Source organism: Puntigrus tetrazona, chromosome 9 (genome assembly GCF_018831695.1).
Source record: "Puntigrus tetrazona isolate hp1 chromosome 9, ASM1883169v1, whole genome shotgun sequence".
Lineage (NCBI taxonomy): Eukaryota > Metazoa > Chordata > Actinopteri > Cypriniformes > Cyprinidae > Puntigrus > Puntigrus tetrazona.
The window spans coordinates 21,216,652-21,232,399 of NC_056707.1; positions in this window are offsets into that span (position 1 = coordinate 21,216,652).

The window sequence follows — 15,748 nt, forward strand, 5'->3', positions numbered from 1 at the left end:
TAAATAGAGTTTTGTAATAATCCTTAAAATGTAAATGTTACTGCTATAATTTAATTAGTTTCTCTATTGTATTTTAAATTAAATGCAATTTGAATACTTATACGTTATAAGTAATTTTGACATATTTTCATGACAATTAATGGCACATTTACTGCAAAGTTCAGTACTACATAATACAACTGTCTTATATTGCTGTAACACAGTCATTTTATGTATGTAATATTTATTAGAAATAAATATATTTAATCACTATATAATAGTTTTTCACAATCATAATTTAATTAATAATCAATAGTAATAGTTATTCTAGTTTATAACATTTTGTATAAATCCCTTTTAAGTCATGTGAGAATTTGAGTTAATTTATCCTGAAAAATAAGCTATTTTTTTTATTATTAACATAAAAAAAAAAAAACATATATATATATATATATATATATATATATATATATATATATATATACATTTATTAATTTATTTATTTATTTATTAATCTTATTTGGTTTTCATACATTCATTTTGATTTGATTGAAATGATCGATAATGATTTGTTACTAAAAATATATGGGGTAGCACAAGACTGTTTTATTTTTTATTTTAGCAATATATATGCATGACACCTCTTTGTTCAGAATTTAATATTTGTTCACCTTGCCAGATTCAGCGTGTTTATTTCATTCTTTTGCTTGTATATTTACTTGTTCATTTGACAAGCAGCCATTTAAAATTCATTAAATAAATCGGCTAACGGGTCCAGTGCTTGAATGGCCCTCTTGAAGATGAGCCTTTAATAAGAGGCCGTCTTTAATCCTTCACACCCAGCGTTCAGCTTCTTGAGAGCCATGAGGGCTTTTAAACTAATGTTACACATCACAGAGGTTGATAGATTGGTCTGCAAGGCTCCCGCTCAAATCAAATATGACCCTGGCTCATTTAGACTGACTCAATTATGAATGGAGTGAATTAATTCAGTGATACTTTGCCTAATGAAATAGTGATTCATATGGTTGTTTTAAGGCAGCGATCAGGACATAAATCAATGGCTCATCCACCTGATTGACTGTTTGTAAGCGGGCCGTGACCTCCCACTCATGTACGAAAATGTGTTTGGAATTGCTGGAGGTTTCCGCCTTATTCCGTCATAAAATATGGATGTTCCTCCTCACTCGGTATGTGATTTACAGAGCTCTTCTCCGCATGAACACACACCTTTGCAGTCAAACAGAGCTTAGGTAAAGTAGGACATCTTTCAAGCCTCTGTAGCAGTTAGATCTTGAAAATGGATGCAGTTTGGCAGTATTTTGAAGGCGCTGTTCCTGCAAAAGAGCGCGTGCCGTAACAGATGTTTGATCTGTAATACAGCATCGTTACAAAAGCACGCCATAGGAAAGGCGCTTAAGTTTTTAATGCAACATCATTTACATGTATCTCAACAACTTCTGGATAGGGGCCTTGGGAAATAAACATACGCTTCTGCTTCTCAGCGGACCGCGTGTGTTGCGCGCTTGAGACAAACCAGCCCACTGAAAGAAGTGCACCCAAAGGAAGCCAGCGCTGATTGCATGATTGCATTCAAAATCCTTCCTTGCTGCAACTCAGTCCCACCCTTAAGCTCCTCTCTTTCCCTCCACCAGATGATCCAAATTAAATGTTGACTCTCCGTCTCTCCTTGAAGACACTGCGGTGGAAACACATCTCTGGACTATTGAGTATGATAGCAGCTGGTGATTCTCAAGAGCAGGGAAACACAGATGTCATTTAACAATGGCGGCAAAATGTGTCCCCTTGGTTCTGTTTTTTTATTTAGGTCGATTAGTCAGGTTATTATGGTGTGTGTCGGTCCCAAAAGCAAAACCCACCCACACACACACACACGACTGATGATGATTTGTTTGCTCAAAAAATATAGTTCAAAAGTAATATTTTGGAAATATTATTACAGTTGCATATTGAAAATTCTTGTGATGCAAAAATTGTTTTGTCAGTGTCACATGATCCATCAGACATCTGAAATCTAAATATGCCTTTGATTTACTACTGAAGAAATATTCATTAGTATTTTCAGTGCTGAAAACAGCTGCTGCTGCTGCTTTAATATTTTGGTTGAAATTGCAATAGACTATTATACAGAAGTCAGAGAAAAAGAAGTTAAAGAAAAAATGTATAATTTTATTTAAAAGATGCATTAAATGGATCAAAAGTGACAGTAAAGACATGTATGATGTTAGATGTTAATGAATAAATATATGATATATGAAATAAAAAAAAAATAGGCTAAATTGTAATGCTATTTTTTTAGTATTACACAATTTTAAGTTGTAATACTATTTCCACTATTTACAGGTTTTTATGATCTAATAAATGCAGTATTGGTGAGCATAAGAAATTTATTTGTAAAATTTTCTTTTTCTTCACTTCACTGTGCATATAAGTGAAAAAATGTACCAAAAATTCAAAAGTCTGTAATTAAATGATTTCATTATGCGTGTCTTGATTCTAATTATCCCCAAACAATAATCTGAGCTATTTTATCCAAATTAAATTTACATCTCTACTGTATGTCAACAATCGTCTCATTTGTTTCTATTTTTTATTCCTCCTAAGGAGCAGTGAGGCTGCTCCTGTGTTCTCTCCTCTGGGGTTTTCATGGCTGTAAGTGAGAAGAACACTAATGAAGATAGCCAAAACACTCTTGCTCAAGACCAAGCACAGCCCTCTTGGGTCTGAGCACTTATCACATTTACACTGACGTCTTACTGAATGCAAGTAACCGAAATCGCAGCTTTTATTCATTGTTTATAGCCAACAAGATCTTATCCAACATTTCTGAGGTTTCTTCTCTCTCAAGCCAGTTTTAGATCTGGAGAGTGTGACTCTTTATTCTCCGTCTCAAATGTCTCCGAGGACTCTCCGGGAGGTAGACGGCTGAATCCTGCCATGTTTCACAAGCGCTCGTGTCCTTGAGGGCTCATCATTTCGGTAAAGTTTAATGAAGTCTTTACAGTCGCAGGGAATATGTTGTCGCTCGTCTGCTCCAAGGTTAGCGGAAAATATTTTCTGGAAAATATTTACTTTGTATTAAGTCGACAGCGTGTTTTTTCCAGCTATGAGTAGATGTATAAACCCGAAGAGAAAGAGAACATTGCCTAAAAGTAATAGTTCTCCCGAATGTGAAAATTTGCGGAAAATCAATCCAAGATGTAAGTGATTTTGTTTCTTCATCGGAACAGATTTGGAGAAAATTACCATCAATTGCTCACCAGTGGATCGATCAATCAATCAGTCAATCAATCATTTTTGTTTATATAGCGCTTTTAACAACACAGGTTGCATCAAAGCACTGAACAGTAAAAAGCAGAAGAATACAATGACAGGGATATATAATGACGAGTGTAAACAATTTGCTATTAAATGCAGAGATGGTCTCTGTAATCAATTCGACGATAAATCGTTAGAAGTTAAGTGTCCCCAGAGGCGACGACGTGCAAGGAACCAAAACCCCATCCATACAGAATGGAGAAAAAAAAACCTTGGGAGAAACCAGTCTCAGTTGGGGCCAGTTCTCCTCTGACCGACGCCCAGCACTTAACTTCCAGTTCACTTTTAATCACTGCTGTGTCAGATAGTGTAACATGGTTGTCGAAGGAAAGATTGCTGTCAAACAGCACACCTAGGTAACTGATGATGAAGAATTAACAGAGCAGCCATCAAGTGTTAGACTGTGTTCTAGATTATTATATGTGGGGTTTTAGGTCCAATCATTAGCACCTCCGCTTTTTCAGAATTTAGCATTAGAAGTTACTCATCATCCAGCTTTTTATATCAATTACGCATTCTGTTAGATTCTCAATTTGGTGTATCACCAGGCTCTCGCTAAAATATAGAGCTGAGTATCATCAGCATAGCAGTGAGAGCTAACACTGTGTCTCCTGATAATATCTCCCAGGGATAACATGTATAAGTTGAAAAGTAACGGTCCTAGCACTGAGCCTTGAGGAACTCCATATTTCACTTGGATCCTCTGCCATCAGAATGAGAGCCCAAACAGCTGATAAAAACATCACAGTAATCCACATGACTCCAGTCCATCAATTAACAAAGTGAAAAGCTCCATTCTTTGTAGGTAACAAATCCATCATTAAGGTGTTTTACTTTAAAGCATTCTTTGGCCAATTTAGTAGTTATATCAATATATATCAATCAATAATAACACTTCTTCAAATGAAATATCTATTCTTTTAGAACCATTTTGCACTCTCCCACCATTTTCTTTATTTGCCAGATGCAAATGTTTGAAGTTAAAATGTCCTAACGATGGATTTCTTCACGATAAACATCCAGATTTTTGAATAGCTTACTTGTGGATTATTGTGACGCTTTTTTCTCAGCTGTTTGGACGCTCAGAACCCATTCGCTGAAGAGGACCCGTGGCTGGGAAAGTGATGCAACATTAAATAACTCCAAATCCAAAAACAAAATCACATCTTGGATGGTCTGAGTGTGACTAAATGTACAGAAAATTTATTTTTGTGTGAAACATTTAGTTCTGTTATGCTTCTACTTTTAAGCATTCAAAGCTATACATTAGATTCAAGGATTCAAAGATTCAAGTCTTACATTTCACGCTGCTCCCCGTTTATCAAACCCATGACCTTGTTTCTAGCATCGTGTTGTAGCTGGAAGGGCTCGACAGAATTTCAATTACATTTCTCTGCTTTACGCTCATCTGAAAGCCCGTAGAATCAAAACAAACTGGTTAGTCACTTTACATGCTATTCAACTGCTTTTCTTCCCATTTCTGGCGTGAATGCTACGACTAGCTGAAGTCAGTTATATCTGTTTAAATATAGATGTTAAGTATGTTTGTCCTCAGTCCCAAAACATGAACATGACCTCAATTTGCCAGAGGCTTCAATGTAGCGTTCCGTGAAAACCTACACATCTATTTTCATTTCTCTATCGTTTCTTAGTGGTCATTAACTGAGTCTCCGTTCTGTTCATTCTGAGGTCGGATCCTGGAAGGAAGATGTCCTCCTTTGCTGAAATCTGCAATATGTTGATCATTAATGCTTCTATAATGAACAACTGAAATTGCCTGCACATGAAATAATGGCAGTCAAGGTTATATACAGCCAGTTTTTTGTGTTAATTCAATACAATTCAGTATAAATAATGTGTTAGAGAAAGAAAAACAGGTGATGTAAAGTCTTTAAATGATCTTCATTATTTGATTAATCAATTTATTTTTGTTGATTTAAATTGAATTGTGCATTTTGCACATAAATTTAAGCAAGTTTTTGTGCAGTTTTCTCTGTTCTGTCCGTTCTCTGTGCTAACAAGTGAAAGATCCCTTGAAACCTTATTCAATCTTGCATTACTCTTTTTTCGTTTTTTTTCTGAGAGAGAGCAATAATCACAAGCTCGTCTCATGAGTGAACTGACATGAAATAAATATGGAAGCTTTTAAACTGCAATCTCTCTGAAAGGCTGTAGACTTTAAGATCATATTACCGCTCGTGAAAAGAGCGTGCTCTTTACAAAGCTCACACATAATAGTGGATTCATTATGGTGATTCCAGCGCTGGGGGGGAGATAATGAAGAACATGACACAGGTTTTATCACTTGACAAGATGATAAAAGCTGGTGCGTAACAAGAGCCAGGATGAAAACGGCCTCGCTCAATCAACTGAGCTGTGTGTTAAATGTACAGTGTTTTTATTCAACTACTGCCATTTTTGGCCATTTGGACTTTGGAATGAGACTCTCTTAAAGGCATAGTTCACCTAAAAAAATAATATTCTGTCATCATTTGCTCTATCTATCATTTTTTATTGCTTTCTAAACCTGAATGACTTTTGTTTTCTTTTGACAGTATTAAAACAAAAGCCTAACATTTCAGTTATTTCATCCTGTGAAAATATAGAAATACATCATCATAGAGAATCATAGAAAAACATTGTAATATTCATTCGTTTTGTGGTGGAAATGACAATTTTGACACGCACCTTGTATTGATATTGATAAATATATAATTTAAATAATATTTTCACACTTTTTGTAATTGCACAAAATTGTAAAGAAGTAAATGCCATTTATTTACAACTGATTGGCATTTTTACATATTTAATTTCTTGCCTTACACTAGCTTTTCACAAATCTTTATTGATTGCAAAACTGTTGTGGAAATACAATGTAATTACAATATAATAACATTATATAATATAATTATGCTAAATCCTGTGTGTAAATACTAAGATTAAAACAATCACATCTACATATTAAAGTATCATATGAAAACCCAAAATATGGCAAAAATGAGTGCAAGTAATATTTATTTACAACATGTTACTTGCAAGTAATTATGCATCATTTATTGTTATTATAACAGTAAGTACATGTGTACAACGTGTAACAAGGACACACAATGCAAAGTGTTGCCAAGAAATCTTGAGAAAAATAAGCTCCTTGTACATAAAAGCACCCATAAAAGTAATGATTCACCAAACAGACCTTTAGACAATACAGCATGAGTGTAATGCAGCATCATTACAGCTAAAAGACCTTCATGAAATGTAATCACCTACTCTTGTGTAATTTACCAGCTGTTCAATTATGCATCCCTGCCTTTCTGATTGAGTCTGGCAGATCCAGAGCGAGTCTCTTTTAAGAAACGAGCTGCTGTGACCCAAAGATGCTATAAAAAGTGAAGTGCTTTCATGAAGGAAAATAGAGATGTCAGCATCACGCTGTGAAACGAACAGTGCGCTTGATCCTTTTTTTTTAAGACAAGTAGGCCTCATTCATTTGACCAGTTACTTCTTTTTTTTGGTTTCACATGCCGTTGTTGCGATGGCACCAACAGGAAGCAAGCAAGTCAGCCATTAACCGGACTAGTTGAGTGCCTGACTGCATCCATTTGGATTTGGAGGAAGACAGTAAGCCTGAAGATACCTTCTGTCAGTTCTTGCTTAGGAGCAGAGAGAGATTTCCCACAGAGACCGGTCGCATGAAATATTTATAAAGAGGAAGTGGACTGGATCTCAGACGCTAAAGTGAGAATTAATTCTGGAGGGTTGAAAAACTAGATCTTGCTGAGGGCGGCTGGCACGCCTCACTGAGTGTCCGGTATAGAAAACCAGACAGGAAATCTGGTCACCGCTGCCTCTAAAGCATCGGATCTAACAGGGCTTCTTTAAAAAGAAACAATAGCCAAATTAGCAAGGATATTGATGTCAAGTGAATGAATGAGGTACACTTCTCTGTCCCGAAGGTCTTGGATTCGTGGTGCACACACATACACAGTGACGCCTTGTTCCCCTATCATCTGTAAATAAGTCAGTAAAGGAACAATAATAGCCCATAAATCACCTCACAGTAGATCTATAATAAACAGAAAGTAGAAAACAACACGGTCCTTATGCAAAAACACTTTTTTGCTGAAATTCTAGTGAGCTGCTTACAAAGACATCATCAGTTGCATTCTAGAACGTTTTAAAGTAATAGTTCGCCTACAAATGAAAATGACCCCGTATTTTACTCACTCTGAAGCGTATATGAATTTGTATATGAACAGTAAGAGTTTTTTAGAAATGTGGCTCTTCCAAGCTTGGTAATGCTGGTGGATAGTGGCCATGGTTTTTGAAGTTATCACATTTCCTCTGAAGAAGATCGATGGGTTTTGTAACAAAAATATTTCTAGTTTTAAAATGATAATGTAAATAACTGACTTCTGACACAACGTTTGATTGAAGTTATACTTGAGTCATAGGTCAGCCAAGAAGCCCAAGAAGAGTTCTCGCTGAAATTAACATAAACCCATAAAAACAAAAACCCATCAATCTACAGCAGATTTTACAGAACAGAATGCTCCTTTTTTGTTTTTGAAAGAGTGGAGTGTATTTACAGTGGAAAACTGACTTTTTAATCTGTATTTTTAATGATTCACTTATAGTGTTCCAAATAGTTATGAGATGATGCTTCTATAGAAGATAGTTCTCTGGTTGCTCACTAGTTTATAAACCAGACCCATGGAGACATATGATCTTTCTTTGCAACAGTTTGCAAGTAATGTGTGGTTAATTTATGGCAGTAATGTTTGCCAAATGTTTTCTAAAGGATTTGGCAGAACTCTGTTGTTTTGCAAGGGAAGCCTTTTGTAAATAATCATTATTAGCATTATTTAATCGATTTAAATATTTGATAATAAAAAAATAAAGGCTTTAATATTTCACTGAAGTGCATATGTGCATTAAAACTTTATTCCGTAGGACTTAGTGTTAGTCTCAAAGTTATGGGTTCAATTCCCAGGGACAAACATCCTTATAAATTGTATATGCTTATATACATGAATTAATGCGATTCAAAGAGTTTGTTTTCTGTTTTCCAGTGATACTGTCTCCTGCTGTGGCTGCTTCAGAATAAATATTTTATAAGACGAGGAAATATCCTTCTACATGTGAAATCCCTCTGAAAGCCTCGACGGCACCAAAGTGATGTACTTTTTACACCCAGTAATGTATTTGGCTTGAGAAACAATGAGTGCATTATACGGCGTGCCCTGGAAAGGGAAAGTGTGCTGGCTGTTCAGTGTGGTACGGATGCAGTGGCAGTGGTAGCCTGCAGCAGGCCAGTAAAGCTGCTTTCACACTCAATCCCTCATGTTAGGAACTGGAACATACAATCATATATATATATAGTAAGATAACGTGGGGTCCAAATTTTGGTCGTTTTATCATAAAGTATATTCAATACATTTAATCCATCCATCCATCTACGAATTCCATATATTGTTCCTTCTTTCAGCCGTTCCTCCTTCTTTCTATTGTTTCTATCAATTCCATGTATTATTCTGTATATCGTTCCTTTTTTCATTCGTAACTTTTTTCTGTTGTTCTGTCTATGATCCATCCATCCGTCCATCCATCCATCCATCTATCCATCATCTTATCTAACGTTCTATCGTTCTCTCTGTGATCTATCTATCTATCTATCTATCTATCTATCTATCTATCTATCTATCTATCTATCTATCATTCTCTCTGTTATCTTTATATTGCCTTATATGCATCTGAATGAACAATTATGTTAAGAAATTTTTTGTGGTTTTCAATAGTAGATCATTTAACCGTTTATTGTTCCTAAAGGTTTGAATGCAACAGCATAACTAACAAACTATTCAGGGGAAAGGTGTGCTAAATTCCCCTTTGTGTTTTCGGCGTGAACAGACATGCCGTGCAAAACACGATCCAGGAGCTTTTCATAGTTCATCTGCACCCTTCTCACTTTCTCTGTCTTTCCCACACACACAGACACACACACTCTTGGTCCTCACTGGTACCTCTGGCATTCAGAACGTGTCCTACCCTCCTGTGGTGCTCAGGGCGGAGAACCTCTTTTCCATCCTCTCTGTTTGTTGTTAACCTCTTTTCCATCACACCTATTTGTGTTAGACATGAAGCTCCATTCTGAGCTTCACCAAGACTTGCATTTAAAATACAGTAAAAACAATGCATCTGTGTTACCATTATAAAACAGCTATTTTCTATTTGAATGCATTTTAAAATGTAATTTATTTCTGTAATTGCAAAGCGACATTTTCAGTATCATTACTCTAGACATTGCCATATGAACCTTCAGAAATCATTGTAATATGCTGATTTGATGCTCAGTAAGCGTTCTTCAGTGACTTAAAATGAACTGCAATCTTTTCTAACGCTTGAAACTTCGGGTCAAATATTTCAACACAGCATCCATCCATCCATCCATCCATCTATCGTTCTCTCTATGATCTATCCATCTATCTATTGTTCTATCATTCTCTCTGTAATTTATCTATCTGTCTACATTTTTTTTTGCTTTAATTCAGATGAAATGGTCTGATTCATCTTGATGCTGGTTGGTTGGTCTCTATTGAAGACTTTTTTTTTAAATTCCCACTAGAGAAAATTAATGGAAAAAATTACTTTCAGAACAAAAGCTGCTAAAAACAGTTCCTCTGTATAACAATAAAACGTCAAATACGCTTTGCAATTATGTTGTCTGCATGCTTTAATATTTTTCTTATTCAATTTTTTATGAGACACAATTGGTGGGCAAAGAGCAATTTCTCCAGGCTGTTTAAAGCTCATCTCATTTATTTCAGGCCAGGTGGCTGTCATTGTGCACATTCTGCTTTGAATGCATTATGACAGCCTACAGCGAGCTGTTTAATACTCTATATCTAGTTTAAAGCTTACCTCAGGTTACACAGATCACAGTACCCGGGCAATGCACTTCACTTAAAGATACATTACAATGTGCTGTCACTTAACAATGAGGATTTAGCTTGAAATGTTTGTCTCTTTGTCCTTATCTCAACACTGGCAGAATCAGGATTCTGTTTACTGGTTTGTTTGTTTTTTATTGTGGATTAAGCAAATGAGTCATATCATATTCATGGCTGTAAATTATGGTTCTATTGTTCTGTCATTATCTATCTATGTCATTGTCTGCCTATTGTTCAAAAATGTTGGGTTTCATGCTAACTTTGGGTCAAATATGGACTAACCCAGCTGTTCGATATACATTTTTACATAAAATTTATGATCCAAAAGTTGGGTTAGTCATTCTCTCTGTGATCTATCTATCTATCTATCTATCTATCTATCTATCTGTCTATCTATTGTTCTCGTATCCGCTGTTGTTTCTATTCATCCATATATTTGGTTTAATTTAAGCTATTAATTATCTTTTTAGCAGAAAAACACATAGCAAAATTGAAAATTCTGTCATCATTTACTCACCCTCAGGTAGTTCCAAACCTGTATGAATTTCTTCCGAACACAAAAGAAGATATTTTGAAAAAGTTTGTAACCAGTCTGTTTTGGGTCACCATTGACTTCCATAGTATTTAGTCTTCAAACGTTCAAAAGTTTCTTCAAAATAATTTCCTTTGTGTTCGCAGAGCAAAGAAATTCCTACAGGTTTGGAACTAGTTGAGGACGAGTAAAGCATGACAGAATTTTCACTTTTGAGTGAACTATTCCTTTAAATCTCTTTAAACTTAACGTCTCTTTGAGCTATTCAAATATTACCGTGCTCGTAACCTTCAAATGTCAAATTTCTCAAACTTCCAGGCAAGGTTTTGTCAATCCAAAATTCTAAAATAGTTTTGACATACCTTTCTAGTTTTTAATACGAATAACACGCTGTCAGTGGCGGACAGCTTGAATGAATAATTTGATAGCAAATGCGAAGCGTATCTAATGCATCTAAAATTATTCTGTGTGTAAGGTAATATCTTCACGGTTACATTTTTTTCTTTTGGCATCCATAGCTCCCTCTCTCAGCACAATTATCAGATATGGAAGTGAGTGAAAGCTGATCAGCGTAATTAGGAGCGTATGGAGTGCTGAGCAAGCTCCAGAGAGAACCTGCACTGTTCACTCAAGCTGTATGATTATTCCAAGCTCACTACATGTGCTGCGACAATTAATTGCTGCCCTGGACACTGGCCGACAACATACTGTTTGCCTTTAGCAGCTGTAGTGAAAGCTGATGTTTGAAAGAGATGTCATCCTGCATTACAGCCTCAGGCTGGTTTCCTCATAAGGGGCTGGATGATAGAGATGCACAAATACATACAATGCGCAAGGTGTCTGCATGTCAGTGGTTCCGGATGGTGCGTATTTGTACAAAAAATATGCAGTTCAGACACGTAACTGTGAAAGGGAGTTACTGAATCATTAGTCTCACATAGACTGATGGCTAAAGGTCTGGAATACATGGCAACCTTTATTGGCCAAGGCCCACCCATGAGGCAGTTTGACTGACATGTCAAATAACCAATCACAGTTGGTTTCGTTTCGGCTTGTCGCCATAACAGTTAAAATCTCTGACATGTTTCAAATATTCTATATGCTTTTGAAAATCCATGTGATGTCTGAGGCTACTGAATCATTTACTAAACTGGCCGTTAAAAAAAAGAAAGAAGACGTCAGAATTTATGAAATTTATCAAGACTGCTGTAAATGAGATAATCAATTTTTTTTTTTTTTTAAAAAAGATTGATTTATTTGGGGATAAACAATGTAATCAATTTTATAACAAATCACTGAATCGGTCACTCAACCTATTTGTTCAAACAATGGTTAATTCAGTAGTGTATACTGTATAAACAGCAATGTACTGTATTCATAAATTCATATGACTTTACGCTATTGAAGACACAAGACAACTAGCACAGCTCTGAAAGGGGGTGGAGCAATGTATATACAGCCATGAAGGAAAAATATTACTGCATCGGTTGAAACAAAATGAATATTTTTTAGAGTAAACTATACCTTTAACTAGATTTTTAATTTATATATATTTAAATTTAAATATGTAAAAAAAAAAAAAAAAAAAAATTTATGGAGAACAATGACTGGCTGCAGTTCATTTAGCTCAGATTTCCTGAATTGTTACGGCACATACTAAATTAAATGTACAAGTTATCGAATTCACCATTTTAAAATGCACAGATATTAAAGCTGTATTTGCCGGAACGCGGTTAAAACAAACTAAGATGCTTTCCAAGAACTTCAGATTACACAGAGAAGTGACAGGCATTGCTTTGATGGACATCCGTATAAAGCAGTTTTAGCGAAAAAAACAGCGTTTAAAAAAGCTCCTCAGCCTGCTCAGCGGTTTCCTTCAAGTCAGCTCATCGAGCAGAATCATCTATCAGCCTGTGTCGTCATAAGTGGATTAAACATTCTGTTCCAAGTCATTAACGCTATTATTCAAAACTAATGAAATCTATAGCCAGATTACTGTAATGCTTCTGAATTTACTGACATGAAATAAACCCCCTGTCACATCCGCTCAGAGCCGGGAAGCTAACGCGGCAGCCCTGTCTGTCATCTTAATTATTCTGATGGATAGTAATGCACTTTGAGGGTGGTTGGTGTGTCGGTTAAGACTAAGATTGCTCCCCCCAATTACTTTGTGGTTATTTATGAAGATGATATTGATGTGGATGCTCGTAGAGAGTAAACGACAAAGCTAAAATTACCTCTGTCACGGATAATTGCTGGCCGGACACTTTAACAGATTGTTAAGAAGTTCCAAGATGAAAAAAAACGATTGAAAATATAATTCTAGCTTTTTAAAATACGATGCTGGATAAGAATCGCAGGTTTGTAGTCAACCGGAGCGCTGTTGTCATTACAGCTGAACTCCGCCACACGTACTGCCGCATTTGACCGCTCTCGATACGTTGATGCGTCTGCCATCTTGTAATTGTTTTTGTCGCCATTCACAATGAAAATGAAACAACATTGCGCAGCATGCGGTTACACTAAATTTAAATTCCTACAGAAACTGGATAACCTTTCACAGGTAAGAATGTGCAGCCCAGTCTCATGAAAATGCATATAATAAGCAGATGCATGTGATACGCATCTAGCCCACAACCCTTAATCCTACCCAACGTGTAGCATAAACAGGCCATGGTCCATATATTGTATATCTACCAAGAGTTTTTGGTTTTATTCTGTGTGTTATTTAAACGGGCATTCATTCAATCGAGTGGGAATGTGCTGGTTTGTGTTTTTAATATGCATTACCTATTACAGCTTTTTACACTAAATGTCTTGTTAGATGATGGATTCTTCATGTTGTATTGTGTGACTTACAATAAGTGAGCACAACTGCTCTTGTTACCTCGAGCTAAGAAGTCACGGCCACGAGAAATGGATGTTGTTTCTTAAACATAGCATCTGGCCATCATGTCATAATATCATGTTAATATCTCGTGGCCATGACAAAATTAAGTGAACCAACCACGTCGCCCGATGGTCACCGTATACTAAAATTTAAGCATTGTTTAGAAATTGCTAAATTGGTATTATCTTTTGCACTTAAATTTAACAGCTGAATCATTTTTAGTTGATTTCAATACATACCTTTCCATCAAAGGATTGAATTGAGTTTAATCTGCACACTGCAGAAAAGCTTTGCAACAGTAGGAGACTAGATAAAGTGAGGATAAATTCAAGCTGTACTATAATTTGCTTTTGGGATACAAGCTGAACGCCTGCTTCCTATCTACAATTTCCCTTTTCCTACATCTTGTGCATTAATGTCAAAAGAATGTTTCACTTGCTCCTCACTCTATTTGTCGATTTATTTTCACGCACACAGCGTATGTTTTGGTTCTGGAGGAACTTTGGGTGACCCTTCAGAAACAGATCCGCATTCTTCAACGCCCTGCTCTTTCTCATGTGTCAGGGTTTGGAATGACAGGACCCCCATCAACCTGCTCCTGCCCCTGATGGTTCACCATGACCTCTGTGTCATGGATACAGAGTGAATTCTTTCCACTCAAACCTGTTACTCATCATTACGCAATCGCAGACAAAAACCAGTAAAGTTCCTTAGGCGTTCAGAAAGGCACTCGAGGACCCTTTAATTGCCAGAGGCTGGAGATCGGGGCCTTTCACTGAAATGAAAACACAGCGTAGTTTATGGTGAAAAGGTGGTTTTCAATCCATTTGATAAGATTTAAGGAATGGGTTACACTGAAAATGTAAAGCTTGTTTCTTCAACGGAACAGATTTGGAGAGATTTAACATCACGTTACTTGCTTACCAATACCACCAGCTGTGTAGTGAATGGGTGCCGTCAGAATGAGCTTCAAAACAGTTGATGAAGACTCAGTAATTGATGGGCTCTCATTCAGACGGCACCCATTCGCTGCAGAGGATCTTCTGGGGAGCTGTAACGTTAATGATAATTTCTTCAAATCTAGGATGAGAACATTTTTTCTGCAAGTTTTCATTTTTTTAAACTTGCTTATCAGGCCAGTATCTGTTATTTAAAAAAAATATATATATTGGAATAAAATGTTGGGGTGAACTATTCTCTTAACCAAAGTTTAAAAAGTGCAAAAAGCGTCTCATTACATTGAATTTGCAACATTTCTCTTCCTTTGAATTTCCCTGAGCACACATTCTGAATTAGGCAGCAGCATAATGGGCCATTTCAATTATTTATGATTAATTTAACATTGTGTTCGGTGTCATAAGCAATATAGGTGTCAGCCGAGTGCGTGTTGTTGGATTAAAGCAGCGCTATCATCTAACCTGCTTTTGACAGGCAGGGCTGTGCTGCTTGAACAGACATGAATAGACATTTATATCTGTGTGAAAGAGCTAACTGCATCTGAACACACAATGCAGATAAGAGAAGTCTCATGGGCTTAACCGCAAAGAGGATACTCCCTCCAGAAAAACCTTTGCAGGATGACACCACAAATTGTGTTAAATCATGTTTAATGAAAAGGTACCTCCGCAAGGCAGTCAAGTTAGATTACATAATTACAGGAAACTGGGGCATCGGCACAGCAGCCGCAACACACACGGCATACACCGGGAGACAAACACCTCAGGGGATGAAAGGCCCAGAAAACAAACAATGATTTATCATCCTTTCTCAATATTGCTTTTCTCCTCTCGCCTTTGCAGATTTTCATTAATAATCAACAGGAAGTCAAAACCGACCCTGTGTACTGTCTTAATAAATTGCGTCTCATGGTGCACTATTTGTCCGTTTTAAAAAAAGCGTTTATAATCTTTCATCAAAATGCAGTTGCCTCAGACTCTGCAACAACTTTTCTACCTGCACATCACTGTACTAACGTCCGCATCCGTCCTCCCACCTTGCAATCTTTCCGTTCTAGATTCTTTTCTCTTCTTAACCTCCTGAGACCCTCTGCATCCTTAGAAG